The sequence below is a fragment of the Micromys minutus genome (genome assembly GCF_963924665.1).
Source record: "Micromys minutus genome assembly, chromosome: 5".
NCBI classification, from domain to species: Eukaryota; Metazoa; Chordata; class Mammalia; order Rodentia; family Muridae; genus Micromys; species Micromys minutus.
This window is the reverse complement of record NC_137974.1, coordinates 72,106,440-72,123,073: the sequence shown is the minus strand read 5'-3', so window position 1 is coordinate 72,123,073 and position 16,634 is coordinate 72,106,440.

The window sequence follows — 16,634 nt, the reverse complement described above, 5'->3', positions numbered from 1 at the left end:
TGAATATATGTATATTTTTTGTTTTCTTTATTTCTTGGACTTCATACAGTCTGTGAGTTGTTTCTGGGGGAGTGCAAGCCTCTGGGGTTAGCATCCCACTATCAGTGACTGCATATTATGTCTGTTCTTTTGTGACTGGGTTATCTCACTCAGGATGATCTTCTCTAGATGCAGCCATTTTCTTAAGAATTTGGTTAAGTCATTGTTTCTGGTGGCTGAGTAGTATTCCATTGTGTATATGTACCACAATTTTTGTATCCATTCGTCTTCTGAAGGACATCTGGGTTCCTTCCAGCTTCTGGCTATTATAAATAGAGCTGCTATGAACATTGTGGTGCATATATCTTTGTTGTGTATTAAAGTGTCTCTGGGGTATATGCCCAGAAGTGGAATAGCTGGGTCTTCAGGTAGTACTATATCCAATTTTCTGAGGTATCGCCAGACAGATTTCCAGAGTGGTTGTATTAGCTTGCAACCCCACCAACAGTGGAGAAGTGTTCCTATTTCTCCGCAGCCTCGCCAGCATCTGCTGTCATCTGAGTTTTGGATCTTGGCCAATCTGACTGGTGTGAGGTGGAATCTTAGGGTTGTTTGATTTGCATTTCCCTGATGGCTAAGGATGTCGAGCACTTCCTCAGATGTTTTTCGGCCATTTGGTGTTCCTCAACTGAAAATTATTTGTTTAGCTCTGTACCCCATTTTTAATAGGGTTATTTGATTCTCTGGTGACTAGCTTTTTGAGTTCCTTGTACACCTTGGATATTAGGCCTCTATCTGATGTGGTGTTGGTAAAGATCTTTTCCCATTCTGTTGGTTGCCGTTTTGTTTTCTTGACGATGTCCTTAGCCTTACAGAAACTTTGCAATCTCATTAAGTCCCATTTGTTAATCATTGACCTTAGAGCTTGAGCCATTGGTGTTTTGTTCAGGAAATTTTCTCCTGTGCCTATGTGTTCTAAGGTTTTCCCTACTTTCTCATCTAATAGTTCCAGTGTATCTGGTTTAATGTGGAGATCTTTAATCCACTTACACTTGAGCTTTGTACAAAGAGATAAGAATGGGTCTATTTTCATTCTTTTGCATGTTGAGTGCCAGTTGGACCAGAACCATCTGTTAAATAGGCTGTCCTTTTTCCATTGAATGTTTACTGCTCCTTTGTCAAAAATCAGTTGACCATATACATGAGGGCTCATTTCTGGATCTTCTATTCTATTCCATTGATCCACTTGCCTATTTCTGTACCAGTACCATGCAGTTTTCAGCACAATTGCCTTGTAATATAGCTTGAGGTCAGGGATAGTGATTTCCGCAGATGTTTTTTTGTTGTTGAGGATGGATTTCGCTATTCTAGGTCTTTTGTTATTCCATATGAAATTGCACATTGATCTTTCCAATTCCATGAAGAACTGGGTTGGAATTTTGATGGGGATTGCATTGAATCTGTAGATTGCTTTTGGTAGGATGGCCATTTTTAAGATGTTGATCTTTCCAATCCATGAGCATGGGAGATCTTTCTCTTTTCTGAGATCCTCCTCAATTTCTTTCTTTAGAGGTTTGAAGTTCTTGTCATACAGGTCCTTCACTTCCTTAGTTAGAGTCACACCAAGGTATTTCATAGTTTTTGTAACTATTGTGAAGGGTACCTTTTCCCTAATTTCTTTCTCCACATGTTTGTCCTTTGAGTATAGGAAGGCTACTGATTTGTTTGAGTTAATTTTGTATCCGGCCACTTTGCTGAACTTGTTTATCAGCTGTAGGAGTTCTCTGGTGGAATTTTTGGGGTCACTCAAGTACACTATCATGTCATCGGCAAAGAGTGATGTTTTTATCTCTTCCTTTCCGATTTGTATCTCCTTGATCTCCTTTTGCTGTCTAATTGCTCCAGCCAGGACTTCCAGTACTATGTTGAATAGGTAGGGAGAGAGTGGGCAGCCTTGTCGAGTCCCTGATTTTAGTGAGATTGCTTCAAGTTTCTCGCCATTAGGTTTGATGTTGGCTGTTGGTTTGCTGTATATTGCTTTTATTATGTTTAAATATGGGCCTTGGATTCCTGTTCTTTCCAGGACTTTTAACATGAAGGGGTGTTGGATTTTGTCGAATGCTTTCTCAGTGTCTAGTGAGATGACCATGTGATTTTGGTCTTTAAGTTTGTTTATATGGTGGATTACATTGATGGATTTCCTTATGTTAAACCATTCCTGCATCCTAGGGATGAAGCCTACTTGGTCATGATGAATGATGGTTTGGATGTGTTCTTGGATTCGGTTTGCAAGGATTTTGTTGAGTATTTTTGCATCAATGTTCATAAGTGAGATTGGTCTGAAATTCTCTTTCCTTGTAGGGTCTTTGTGTGGCTTAGGTACGAGGGTTATTGTAGCCTCAAAAAATGAGTTGGGTAATATTCCATCTGATTCTATCTTTTGGAATAGTTTGGCGAATATTGGTGTTATATCCCCAATAAATGTCTGATAAAATTCTGCACTGAACCCGTCTGGACCTGGGCTTTTTTTGGTTGGGAGGCTTTTGATGACTTCTTCTATTTCTTTAGGTGTTATAGGGTTATTTAGGTGGTTTACTTGGTCCTGGTTAAACTTTGGGACCTTGTATCTCTCTAGCAATTCGTCCATTTCCTCCAGATTTTCCAATATTGTGGAGTATAAGTTTTTGTAGTAGGATCTGATGATTTCTTGAATTTCCTTAGTTTCAGTTGTTATGTCACCACTTTCCTTTCTGATTTTGTTAATTTGGATACTCTCTCTTTGCCCTTTAGTTAGTCTGGCTAGGGGTTTATCAATCTTGTTGATTTTCTCAAAGAACCAACTCTTTGTTTTGTTGATTTTTTCAATGGTTTTTTTGTTTCTATTTGGTCTATTTCTGCCCTAATTTTGATTATTTCTTGCCGTCTACTCTTTTTGGGTATATCTGCTTCCTTTTGTTCTAGGGCTTTTAGCTGTGCTGTCAGGTTGCTGATGTGAGCTCTCTCCAGTTTCTTCTTGGAAGCACTTAGGGCAATGAGTTTTCCTCTCAATACTGCTTTCATTGCATCCCATAGGTTTGGGTATGTTGTGTTATCATTTTCTTTGAATTCTAGAAAGTCCTTAATTTCTTTCTCTATTTCTTCTTTGACCTGGCTATTCTTTAACAGAGCATTGTTTAGTTTCCATGTGTATGTGGGCATTTTGTTGTCTTTGTTGTTGTTAAAGACCAGCCGTAGACCATGGTGATCTGAGAGGATGCATGGGAGTATTTCAATCTTCTTATATCGATGAAGGCTCGTTCTGTGTCCAATTATGTGGTCAATTTTCGAGAAGGTGCCATGGGGTGGTGAGAAGAAGGTGTATTCTTTTACTTTAGGATAGTATGTTCTGTATATATCTATTAATTCTAGTTGGTTCAAAGTCTCTGCTAGTTTTGCAGTGTCCTTGTTCAGTTTCTGTTTCCCTGATCTGTCCATTGGAGAGAGTGGGTTGTTAAAGTCTCCCACTATTATTGGGTGGAGTGAAATGTATTTTTTGACCTTTAGTAGAGTTTCTTTTATAAATGTGGGTGATTTTTTATTTGGAGCATATATGTTAAGGATTGACAGTTCCTCCTGACAGATTTCCCCGGTAATGAGTAAAAAGTGTCCTTCTTTATCTTTTTTGATAACTTTTGGTTGGAAGTTTACTTTATTCGATATTAGAATAGCCACTCCAGCTTGCTTTTTGGAGCTGTTTGTTTGGAAGTTTTTTTCCCACCCTTTTACTCTAAGATAGTGTCTGTCTCTGTCTCTGAGATGAGTTTCCTGTATGCAGCAAAAGGCTGGATTTTGATTATGTATCCAGTCTGATAGTCTATGTCTCTTTATTGGGGAGTTAGACCATTTATGTTAATAGATATCAAGGAATAATTGTTTCTGTTTCCTGCCATTTTTGCTTTTTTGGGTTGAGTTGTGTCTGTGTTTTTTTCTTCTTTTAGTTTTCTTGTTTAGGAGTTTTCTTGTTTTTACTAGGCTGTATTTTCCCTCCTTGCATTGGGTTTTCCACCTATAATTCGTTGTAGTGCTGGGTTTGTGGTCAGATATTGTGTGAATTTTGATTTGTCTTGAAATATCTTTGTCTCTCCATCGATGGTGATTGATAGTTTTGCTGGGTATAGAGGCTTGGGCTGGCACTTGTGCTCTCTTAAGGAGTGCATGATGTCTGTCCAGGCTCTTTAGCTTTCATAGTCTCTGTTGAGAAACCAGGTGTGAGTCTGATTGGTCTGCCTTTATATGTTACCTGACCTTTTTCCCTTACTGCTTTTAGTATTCTTTCTTTACTTTGGGCACTTGATGTTTTTACTATTATGTGTCGGGAGGTATTTCTTTTCTGGTCCAACCTATTTGGAGTTCTGAAGGCTTCTTTTATGCTCGTGGTCATCTCATTCTTGACGGTAGGGAAGTTTTCTTCTATGATTTTGTTGAAGATATTTACTGTGCCTCTTAGTTGATATTCTTCTCCCTCTTCTATTCCTATTATCCTTAGGTTCGGTCTTCTCATTGTGTCTTGTATTTCCTGGACATTTTGGGTTAGGAGCTTTTTGTTTTTTGCATCTTTTCTGGCTGTTTTGTCTATGTTTGCAATGTTGTCTTCTGCCCCCGAGATTCTCCCCTCGATCTCTTGTAATCTGTTGGAAATGCTTGCTTCTGTGACTCCTGATTTCTTTTTTTGGTGTTCTGACTCTAGGGTTATCTCTTTTAGCGCTTTCTTTATTGTGTCAATTTCTGTTTTAATTTCCCTCTTCCATTCCTTTATTTCTTTGGTTCTGTTTTCGTCTCGTTCTTTGAGTTCTTTGAGTGTTTTTCTTGTTTCTTCTTTAAAAGCTTCTGAATCTTTTTGCTTTTCCTCCCTTTCTTGTTTAAGTAACTCTATCAGCGTCTTGAGGCATGATTTCAGGTCTGTGTCTTCTTTCTCTGGAGTGTTAGTAATTCCGATGTTTGCTACTATCGGAGAGCTGGGTTCTGGTGTTGCTAGATTGTCTTGGTTTCCTTGGGATATACTCTTTCTCTTTCCTCTTGCCATTTTGTTGTCAGTGATATGTTCTTGCCTTTCCCTTGTATCTGGTCTGTGTCCCTGGTACACTTTCCGTGTGCACTCCGCAGAGATCTCTCTACTCCCTGGCAGCCCAGGTTCCGGGTGGCAGCTGGGCCAGGCTCCGCTCTGCGTACATCTTTATGTGAATGTTAATGACAGAAGGGAAATAAAAATATTGATTAATTTAGCTATCATATTGATTAAGAGTAAACTGTATAAACTGTTAAAAATAATGTTAATCATGGCTAATGTAAAATGTGATACAAAGTGAATGTAAAAAATAAAGTAATAATAAAACTAATAAAATAATAAATAAAATAATGAAAATAATAAAATAAAATTAATAAAAATTTGAAAATGTTCATTCACATTTTAAACAATGATATTTCACATGTCATATGTCTCATATTTAGAAGCAACTAATAAGATATAAACTATCTAGTAAATAAACATCATTAATAATTTAGCTTCAAGGTCTAAACACATTCACTTACCATGCTTCTGACAGACTCTTTTTTTTTTGTGTTCTTATTATAACTGTCACTCCATTTAAATATCAAGGATGTTTAAGTAATCCTCCTCTATAAAGGTAACAAAATTCTTTCCTTTTAAAGGTAGATTTGTTTTTCTTTTACGTCTGAGTACAGTGTTACTGTCTTCAGACACACTAGAAGAGAGCATCAGATCCCATTACTGATGGTTGTGAGCCACAGTGTGGTTGCTGTGAATTGAACCCAGGACCTCCAGAAAAGCAGTCAGTGCTCTTAACAACTGAACCAAAAACAATACACTAAAATAACATCAAAGGGATGCAAGTTGGAAAGGAAGTCATCAAAATATCACTCTTTGCAGATGATATGATAGTATACTTAGGTGACCCCCAAAATTTCAGCAGAGAACTCCTAGAGCTGATAAACTACTTCAGCAATGTTGCTGGATATAAAATTACCTTAAACAATTCAGTAGCCTTCCTCTAATTAAAGAATAAACAGTCTGAGAAAGAAATTATGGAATCGACGCCCTTTATAATAGTCACAAATAACATAAAATACCTTGGTGTGACGTAATGAAGAAAGTGAAAGATCTGTATGACAAGGTCTTCAAGAAGATCTTAGAAGATGGAAAGATCTTTCATACTCCTAGATTGGCAAGATTAATATAGTAAAAATGGCCATCTTGCCAAAAGCAATCTGCAGATTCAGTGCAATCCCCAACAAAATTCCAGCTCAATTCTTCATAGAGTTAGAAAGAACAATTTGCAAATTCATTAGAAAAACCAAAACCTCAAGATAGTGAAAACTATCTTCAAAAATAAAAGAACTTCCAGGGGAATCACAGTCCCTGACCTCAAGCTTTACTACAAAACAATCATGATAAAAATCACATGGTATTGGTACAGAGACAGGCAGGTAGATCAATGAAATATAATGGAAGAACCAGAAATGAGCCCTCACAATATAGTCACTTTATCTTTGACAAAGGAGCTAAAAATATTCAATGGACAAAAGACAGTGTCTTAAACAAATAGTGCTGTGTTAACTGTCAGTCAGCATGTAGAGGAATGCAAATCAATCCATTCTTATCTCTATGTACAATGTTCAAGTTCAAGTGGATCGAAGACCTCCACATAAAACCAAGTTTACTGAAACTAATATGTGGGGCGCCGCCTGCACATTCTCCATTACAAGATGGCGCTGACATCCGGCTGGAGTTAGCAGTAAACAAGCCATGTGCGCAAGTGCTGGGTAACTTTCCACTCCTTGAGCTCTGCCTCTCCCGTGGCGTCATAGGGCCTGATGAGTTTCAACCAATCAGGGGGCTCCACGTCCAAGGCAAGGACTGATCCCTTTATAAGGGGACGGGCTAGATAGTTCCGCCCTCTCATTGGTCTCCTTCATCTCGTTCGTCTTGTTCGTCTTCTTCGTCTTCTTCGTCACGTGTAGCAAGTGCTGGTTCTCGAGAGTATTAAAGTTTACTGCAGAAGGATCCTATTTCGTGTGCCGCGTCGTTCTTGCAGGCGAGATGGTTGCGCGGGACACTAATAGAAATGAATGTGGGGATGAACTTAGAAAACATAGGCACAGGGCAAATTTTTCTGAACAGAATATGAATGGCTTATACTCTAAGATCAAGAACCAACAAATGGGATATCATAAAATTGCAAAGCTTCAGTAAGGCCAAGGACACTTTCAGGAGGATAAAATGACATGCAACAGATTGGGAAAAGATCTTAACCTGCCCTACATCTGATAGAGGGATAGTCTTGAATATATACAAAGAACTCAAGAAATTAGACTCTAAAGAATCTAATAATCCTATTAAAAATGGGGTACAGAACTAAACACAGAATACTCAGCAACCAGTGAATATACATGGAGAGACCCATAGCTCCAATTACATATGTAACAGAGGATAGCATTGTTCGGAATCAATGGGAGGAGAGGACTTTGGTCCAGTGGAGGCTGTTTTCCCAGTGTAGGGGAACGCCAAGGTGCTCAGGAAGGAGTGGATGGTTGGGAGTGGGAGTGGGAGTATCTTCATGAAAGAATAGGGAGGGAGAAGTGATATTGTAGTGGGATAAGGATAAGGGGATAACATTGAAATGTCAATACAAAGAATATCCAAAAAAATAATAAAATGTTAGAATTTTTTTTGTTTTACCAAAATATTTTCTTTCTTATAACAAATATACATACTACAGTCTCTAGCTTATTTGCATAGTCAATCTCTCTTTTCATTACTCACAAATAATACTTCTACTCAGTTTTGTACACTATTTTTCATTTCAATTGGTATTTGATAATTGTACAAAAATATGGATGTAATTATTACATATAATAAATGCACAAAGTATACTGTGACCATCTCCATCTTTATTACCATACACTGCTCTTATTTTATCTCAAATTTTCTTAGTTTTTAACTGCTATTGTTATGTATATGCTTGCATATAGTTATATAAGTACAATACGCTGAGTTTATTGAGTGTTCTATTTATATTAATTTTAGTGTAAGTATGAGATAACTAAATTGGGGTATTATCTCTGGAGGAAGCTAAAGTGCCTCTAGGGGTGTGAGGATGTGGATCATTTCTCCCCGAAATTTGCCATGTTAACTGGTGTTGTCATTGGGCATATTTAGTTTAGAGTAAACTAGGTATTGTTAAGATTTCCTCAGTGCAGCTTTCATGAACTATGTACATGGCATGATTTCACATCTGGTTATTGTAATCATCCTTCTCTCTTCTGAGATGCTCTCTATACCTTAGGTGTATTTGTGCTGTAGATTTATCCATGTGGGTGGTCAGGCTACAGTCATTGTTCTTTGTCTTGTGACCAGGTGTAGCTTTACTTAATGTTTTTCGTCTCCTGCAAAAAGAAGCTTCTGTGATCAGTTGTAAGAGCTAAATTTATATTTGGGTAGAATATTTAGAATGCAGAAAAAAGTGGGGACAGAGGTTAAATAATACTAATAATGTTTGAATATGTGTGTGTGTGTGTGTGTGTGTGTGTGTGTGTGTGTGTTTATGTGTGTGTCTTTTGAATTGTTATAAGTGGTTCATCTAGTAAAAGAGGAAGAGTTTGGCACCTTTATATAAAAGTTATTGTCTCGTTTTGTTAGTTTTTCAGATCAAGGTCTCACAATGTAACTATGTGGATGTACTAGAATTCCCCAGGCTCCCTTGAATTCAAAGAGATCAGCCTACCCATGCCTTCTGGGTGCTAGGAGTAAAGCTGTTTGCCACAATGAGAGGCATACAAATTATTAAATAATTTTAAGATAATTAAAATTATTCTAAAATTTAATAGATAAAATTATTAAATTACTTAACCTGGTCTTATGATTTATAGCAGTGGACAGAGTGTTTCTCCTAATTTTTCAAGACCATGTATAATCCTCCAACAGTTCCTACAATAGACATGGTGCTACTGCTCTGAAATTCCAGTTCTCTGGATGGGGAGGCACAATGCTGAACTAAATGTTATCATTGCCACATCAATAATCATGAACACACACATATATACACATAAATAATCAACAAAAACAAGAGTGCTCATATATGAAGTGAAAAGAATTAAATGGATTTTTAAAAGTAGATAACGTGAAAATTTAAGAGTGGTTGAAAATAATGAAAATGTAAAAAATTATTACATAAATCAAAGAATTTCTTTTCTACAGAGGAAATCAGAGCTGCCTTCCCACACAACAGTGAAAGAGAAAATCTCATTGGTCTGGTTATGGGGAATGCTGTTTTCAATGTGCCAGGAATGAGAAATGGGTTTAAGAAGTTAACACAATGTAGACACAAAGGGCTATTTTATTTTGGTGTTCCCAACCTATAAGGATGTAAAATAAGGAATTGTTAGACTTGCATAAATGACATCAGAAAATAGAATTCAAGTGGATCACAAAAATTTAGCTTACATTTCCAATATCTATGGAAAAATGTGTGGAGAAAATTGAGTTGGGTCAATATGAGATGATATTGATGAAGATAAAGAGCACAGTGTGCAAGATAAGGAACTAACCACTACTGAATTTAAATCTAAGCGTAGAAAAGTGTTAAGCACTTTGCAATAAATAAGAATAGATAATGTTTTACATATGATGAACATTATAGCAATGCATTTAATCCCTGAGAGCTAAGAGATTAAATAATTAAAAAAAAAGAATTAATTCTACACCTTTCTGTGACAGACTGGGGTCCCTCCGTGGAAAGGATTTTATTGTAGAATGTACTTGAGGAAGTGTTCTTGGGTAATTTTTGGAATAAGGATGTAGGTAATTCAGGAAAGGAAATATGGGAGCAAAATGAGCTTGAAGAGACAACCTTAGAATACTTTGTGTTTACAGTGGCTCATGAGAAATGGCACAAACAGTGATGAGATTACCAGCCATGGCATTTTTCTCTAGATCATTCATGAGCAATGCTGAAACAGGAACTCCTGATATAGGTCAAACCAAGGAATACACAAATTTGTCTTCACAATGAAAATACCTGGGATATGGGCATGTGAGAAATGAAGTTGCTTCTTGCAAGGGCATCTAAGAAAGAATCATAATCCCAAGTGTAACTTCCTTCTTGTGTGTGTACTATACTACTTCCTCCTCATCCCCACGGCCTCCCTTCCAGATGTGCTTTCAAAGTGACCTTTGATAATACTCTGCATCTCTGTTTCTGCTGCAATTGATAAGATCACAATAGGATAGCTAACACCTAAGACATTTTTATTGTTCCTTTTTTTTTTTTGACACAGAATTTAAAGACCTCCTTTACCCTGGTCTGGAGCTTGCTGTATACAGCCCATAATAGATAGAGTCAAGTCCCCATGGTGACCCTCCTGCTGCAATGAGTAACCCCCATACCATCTTGCTAGTCATTCTTGATTCATTTTATCTTTCATGCATTAAACAGATGTCACCCCCAAGGGTCCTGATTCTTTTCAGTTACCACTCTAATTTTATTCCTCTTGAGTTTCATGATTTAGTGATTCATTCTTGACTTTAGAGTGATTCTTTCTGTGACTCTGTTGAGTCTATTATAGTTCTTGTCAGCTATTTATTTTTTAAAATAATTTTGATATTTGCATTTGACTTTCTTTTTTAACATATAATATTTTGCCTCTCATTAACAATATAATTGGTTCACTCCTTTGTAATTATTGGCATAATAGTCAATATTTAGGTTCATCATAGAGGATAAATTTTATACTCTGGTAGTTTTCATAATTTCTTTGTATCTTTCTTTTTATTTGATATTATATTTTCATTTCAAATGTTATCCCCTTTCACTGCTTCCCCTCTGCAAACCTATTATCTCATGTCCCCTCCCCCCTGCTTCTATGAGGGTGCTCCCACACCCACCTTACTGCCCTGAGTCTGTTTAACATTACCAGTTTTAATAGCTCTACAGTGGGGTCTTCCCTTTGTCCTCTGTCCAGGAACTGTTGTTTATATTTAGTTCTTCCATTCTTGTTCCTATTCTATCCAACAGCAAAATCTTATTGCTTGTTTTTTTTCTAATTTTTCTCCATCCTGATTGGGAAGCATTCATGGATATTATAGTGGTTAGAGTCTCAAAAACATGACAGTATTTTAGTCACTAATAAAGATTCAATATGAGCAAAGAGTAAATTATTGCCCTTCCATTAAACAAGTGTTCTTATCCCTTACTTACCCCAGGCAGACTGGAATATTACTAACATCAGAACAGACATTGCATGATTCCATTTGCTGAGTTTGTCTTCTGTGTTGCCTTAGAAATGAAGAGAGGTTCGAGGCAGCTTGAATTTTATACAGTTACCCTATATCATCCACAGAATTTACTTCAATAAAATATGTCTTCTTAGAACTAGCCTAATATTTCCAGTTACCACCTAGTGGAAATATTGAGAGAAAGAAAGAATGAAGAGAAAGAATTGAAGACAAAAAAAGGCAAAGGAAAAAATGGAATTCTGAAGTTGCTAGGGTCTTGGCAGATATCTTAATAGTTTATTCACTAATCATCAGCTTTTTTAATATTTCAAATATGCAGATTGCTTTTGACTCTTATGCACAAGCATTAAAAAATTTTATACACTTGGGCCATTGCTTTATTCCATAATCTTACTTATATATTGATTTTGAAAATACAAAACAACACACTTTGAATTATACTTAATCTGAACATATAAATGGTTTGTGCTCTTCCTAAACATTTTTTATTAATCAGTCTATTTGATTTCATTTCAAATAATATTCCTGTCACATTACCTCTATGAAGGAGCTCCTCCATCCGTTCATCCACTCTAGCCTAATCCTTCTAGCATCCTCCCTATGCTGGGGCATCAAGCCTCCCTCTCCTCCCATTAATATCAGATAAGGTCATCCTCTGCTATGTATATATCTGGAGTTCTGTCTCCCTCCATGCATACCATTTGTTTGGTGTGTTAGTCCCTGGGAACTCTGGGAGGTCTGGTTATTTGATACCATTCTCATATGGTTACAATCCCTTTAGCTCCTTCTGTCTGGATTCCCCTAGTTCTTCCATTGGGGTCTGAATGCTTAGTCTGATGGTTGTCTGAAAGTATCTGCATGTGTATCTGTCAGGTCCTCATAGAACTTCCCAGGAAACAGCCATACCAGGCTTCTATTAGCAGACTCTTTTTGGCATCACCAATAGTTGGGTGGTTTGTTGTCAATAAATGGGATAGATCCATAGGAGGGGCAGTCTCTGGATGACCTTTCTTTCATTCTTTGTTCCACTGTTTGTCCCTGTCTTTCCTTTGGACAGGAAATTTTTTAGGTTAAAAGTTGTGAGATGGGTAGGTGGGCCCATCCCTCTACTGGAGGCAGGAAGACAAGTTCCAGTACCTTGTTTTCTTCTTTCACCTTGGAATCCAAGAATAAAATCTAATTCGAATTTGCACAGCATCTTCTTTACCTGATGCACCACTTCTACAACTTAGAAACTAAGAATTCTTTGTGAATATGTACAGCAGTAGCAGTGACACACTTTATGTTAGTTACTTCTATATTTTTTTTCAAAAGGGTTTTAAGAGTTTTACAATTGACTACTTACCTATTCCTCAGAAACAAAAAGTTAGAAGATTGACTCCACTAAATGCGCTGGGACAAACAGAAAATGTAATGGCTAGTGTTATCTATCAACTTCCTCAAACCTGCTATCAATTACCAGGGAGATATGCTTATGATCGTGCCTAATAAGGATGGTGTCAATTACTTTAATCAGTGTGGAAATAGATAGCCTGCACATGTGTAGTACCATGATATTTTCTATTGCATTGGGTTAAATTAAAGGAGAAAGAAATAGATTATCTCATACATTCAATACATTCAAACTTTCTGCTTTTTGATTGTGGTTTGGATGTATACAGCTCTGTCTCAGGAACTATCCCATGATGACAGAATGTATCCTGGGTATATAAGCCAAATACTCCATTTCCCCATTAAGTTCTTTTTATTCAAGGTGTTTTAGTCACAGCAATGGGAAAAGAAACTCAGGTAAGAGAAATAAGAAACTGTTTCCATTATTTGTAGAAACGCAGAATGCTGTCAACTTAGGAGTCAGTTTGCCCATTTCTGGTAGAATTAAAATAACTTGCACCCTGTGTTCCAGTACTCACTCTTCCTCAAATGATCCCAATGATCAGAGCATGAGACATAACCAAACCCTAACACAAATATTTATAGCAGCTTTATTCATATTTTCCAAATTAAGCAGTGATTATGATGTTCTTGAGGTATATTCAGTCTGTAGAATCTATTACCATGAGAAAGCTATCACATCATGTCTTTGGAAGAAAAGATGGGACTTTAAAGGTATAGTGAAAGGAGAAATTGTCCAAAGTAAAATGCATATGTCCAATTACAGCTACAGCACATATTGTAAAAGACAAAACTTTGGAATCCATGAAGTCTTCAGGGTTTGAATGGGCCGTGTAAGTACTTGGAGAGCAGAGATAGCAGTGAAACCATACTGCACAACACTATCTTGGTATATAGATGGCATCATGAATTTGTCTGAACCCAATGAATTCTCATCACAATGGCTGGTGCTTAACTTAACCTATGATAGCAAATTATGATAAAGCCAATGATGTTTGTTTTCTCATTAAGACCCATGCTTGAGTAGTTATGAAGAGGTCTGAGAGACATTTGTACTTATACCATGAGTTTGTTTAAATTTAAAACTTTTCTAAAGATGAACTCACTACAAAGTAAGAAGAATATTTTGCTTTAAAATGTCAGCAGGCTCAGTTAGATTTGCTGTGGAGGGTGGCACGGATATTTGCCTGCATCCTTCTTTTATGTTTATGGATGAAAGGCATCCAGCACCAAAACAGGAAGTTAAAAATTCTCAGTGCAGCTTAGTGAGTTCAGATGTGTACACTGGAGTGAGTGGACCAAGGCAGATATTTTAGGGGAATATTTATTTCTTCTTTTGCATTTTAATTTTTTAGGTTTTTAACTTTAAAATTTATTATACAAAATACACTGTAAAAGAATACATGAGATAAGCTACAATAAACTTCAATAAAACTATTAAGCATAATTATTTATTTGCTTTTTTGAGACAGAGATTTAGGTAGCCAGGCGGGCTCCAAACTTAGTGTAACTAGTGACCCTGAACTCCTGATCTTCCTGGTTCTGCCTCAAGGGCTGAGATCCCAATATACACACTCAACCTATACAATATTATTTCTATAGAGATGTTAAATTTTTACAGTCAAGATTTTATTCCCTTTTCTGCCCTTCTACTGTTTCATACCCATACCTCTTCCCAGAACCTCTGTCTTAATGAGGATGTCCCCACCCCACCCACCCCCCAAGACCTCTAAACTCCCTGGGGCCTCCAGGCTACCCCCCAAAACCCCATCAGAACCTCCTCCCTTCTCTCCTTTGCCTCTGTGACTGGGCTCCTCCACCTACTCACCCACTCCTGCTTCACTATACTCTAGCCACCCCCCCATGCTAGGGCATCAAGCCTCCACAAGAGCAAGAGCCTCCTCCCCTTCCACCGATGTGAGGTAAGGCCATACTCTGGCACATGTGTATCTGGAGAGATGATGGTTTCGTTTTTGGGAGCTCTGAATGGTCCAGTTATTGGATATTGTTCTTATTATGTGGTTGCAATCCCCTTCAACTCGTTCAGTCTGAATTATCCTAGCTCTTGCATTAGGGTCCCTGGGGTCTGTAAAATGGTTTACTGTGAGTATCAGCATCTGCAGTGTTCAAGTCCTGGTAGAAACTCTCAGGGAACCAGGATTCTGTTAGCAAGTGCTTTTTAGCATCAGCAATGATGTCTGCTGTCTGCAGATGGGATGTATCCCTAGGTTGGGAAGTCTCTGGATAATCTTTTCTTTAGTCGCTTTTCTATCTTTACATTTTGGAATAATTTCTAAGAAGCTTACTGCATATTATCAGTGTTTTAAATCCAAACTTGACAAAGAATCAATGTTTGATCTTATTTAGTTATATTTTTGTGATAAAACATTATATTTTATTAGAAGTTTTACTAAAGTGGACATAATTTTTATTAAAATACTTTATTTTAAAAAAAACAGATAAATGTGCAAATTTAAAAAGCATTTTTGCATAAAGCTATATGAATATTTTTTGTCAGTACTTGATGTTTTAAAGGTTTGATAGTATGCATTGAAATCTTACTAGTTACAGTAAGCATAAAGTACATGTAAAACGAAATGTACCATGGAAATAATCAAAGTTTTTTTCCCAATGTAAAGATTAAACATAATGATTTTTAAATACCAAAAATTGCCACAAGGCTACATTCTTAGCTCTTGAATTATTGATGATTTAAGGTCTAGGTGTACCCCACTCTGAGAGGGTGCTATAAAATTATTGATCTTATTTATATTATTTAATTTTTCATTACTGGTGGATGATTAATATTAGTGAAAATTATGATGCATTTAATGTAAATAAAAATATTGAGAGACAGAGAATAAAAATTTTTATAGCAATAACACAATGCTCATAAGAAGTTATATCGACAGCACATTTGTAAATTTATTATAGCTGCATATGTATTTTGCTACGACTTTATTGTTCACTTATTCAGCAGAAAGATATAAGCTAAAAGACTGACTTATGAATAAATGTCATTATTTTTGGTTTTACTTTATTTATATAGCTGTATTTATTAGTAAAACTTTAATATATGTATGTGGATAAAATAAGCTCCAGTAATGATTTGTTTTTTATACCAAATTAAACTGCAATAAATAGTAGTTAAATTCTAGTTATTTAAAGTGACTGTAAATTTTACTGTAAGTGACTCTGTCTTCTACGACCAAGACCTAATACATAGAAAAGTGCCATTTTATTAAGTGGCAGTAATAGTCTCTCCAAGTTGCTACTCAGCAAACTACAGGTATCAGATTATCATTAAATTGCTTAAATTTTGAATAATTAATTGTATCATAATTTCAGTACCTTGTCTCCACAGAATGTTAAGATTATTTTCTTATGGATATTTCTTAGGAATATACGATAGTTTTCAGCATAGCTCATGGATTTATTTTTAAAAATATATTTCATTAATTTGTATAAATAATTCTGTCAATAATTTTAAAAAAATATTAAGAGAAGCCAGGGACTTTTAAAACCTGGGCTCAAGAATTAACAAAAACTCATTCTTCTAAGAATTTGAGTACTTCCTAATTTAAACAGTGTCGAAAGTATAATAATTAAGTAGGTTAAAACATTTTGATGACTGAAAAAATTTATAAATCGTCCAGTTCTGAAATTACTTTTCATTGTCTTGATCAAATAAATAACATTTCAAAAGTTTCAGCCAATTTCCTAAACTTATGTAGGTGATTACTTTTCCAAAACCATTGACAGGGCCTTTTGAATATAATGACATACTTGGATCCCAGTCATGTGATTATATATATGTATATAATATATATGTATATGTATGTGTATGTGTATATGTATGTCTATATATATATGTGTATGTATGTGTTGCAAGTATTAGTATTCTGTTATATTTTAAATAAAAGGGGTCAGAAAAGCATGGGCATATTTAATAAGCACCATAGATGTACATTGA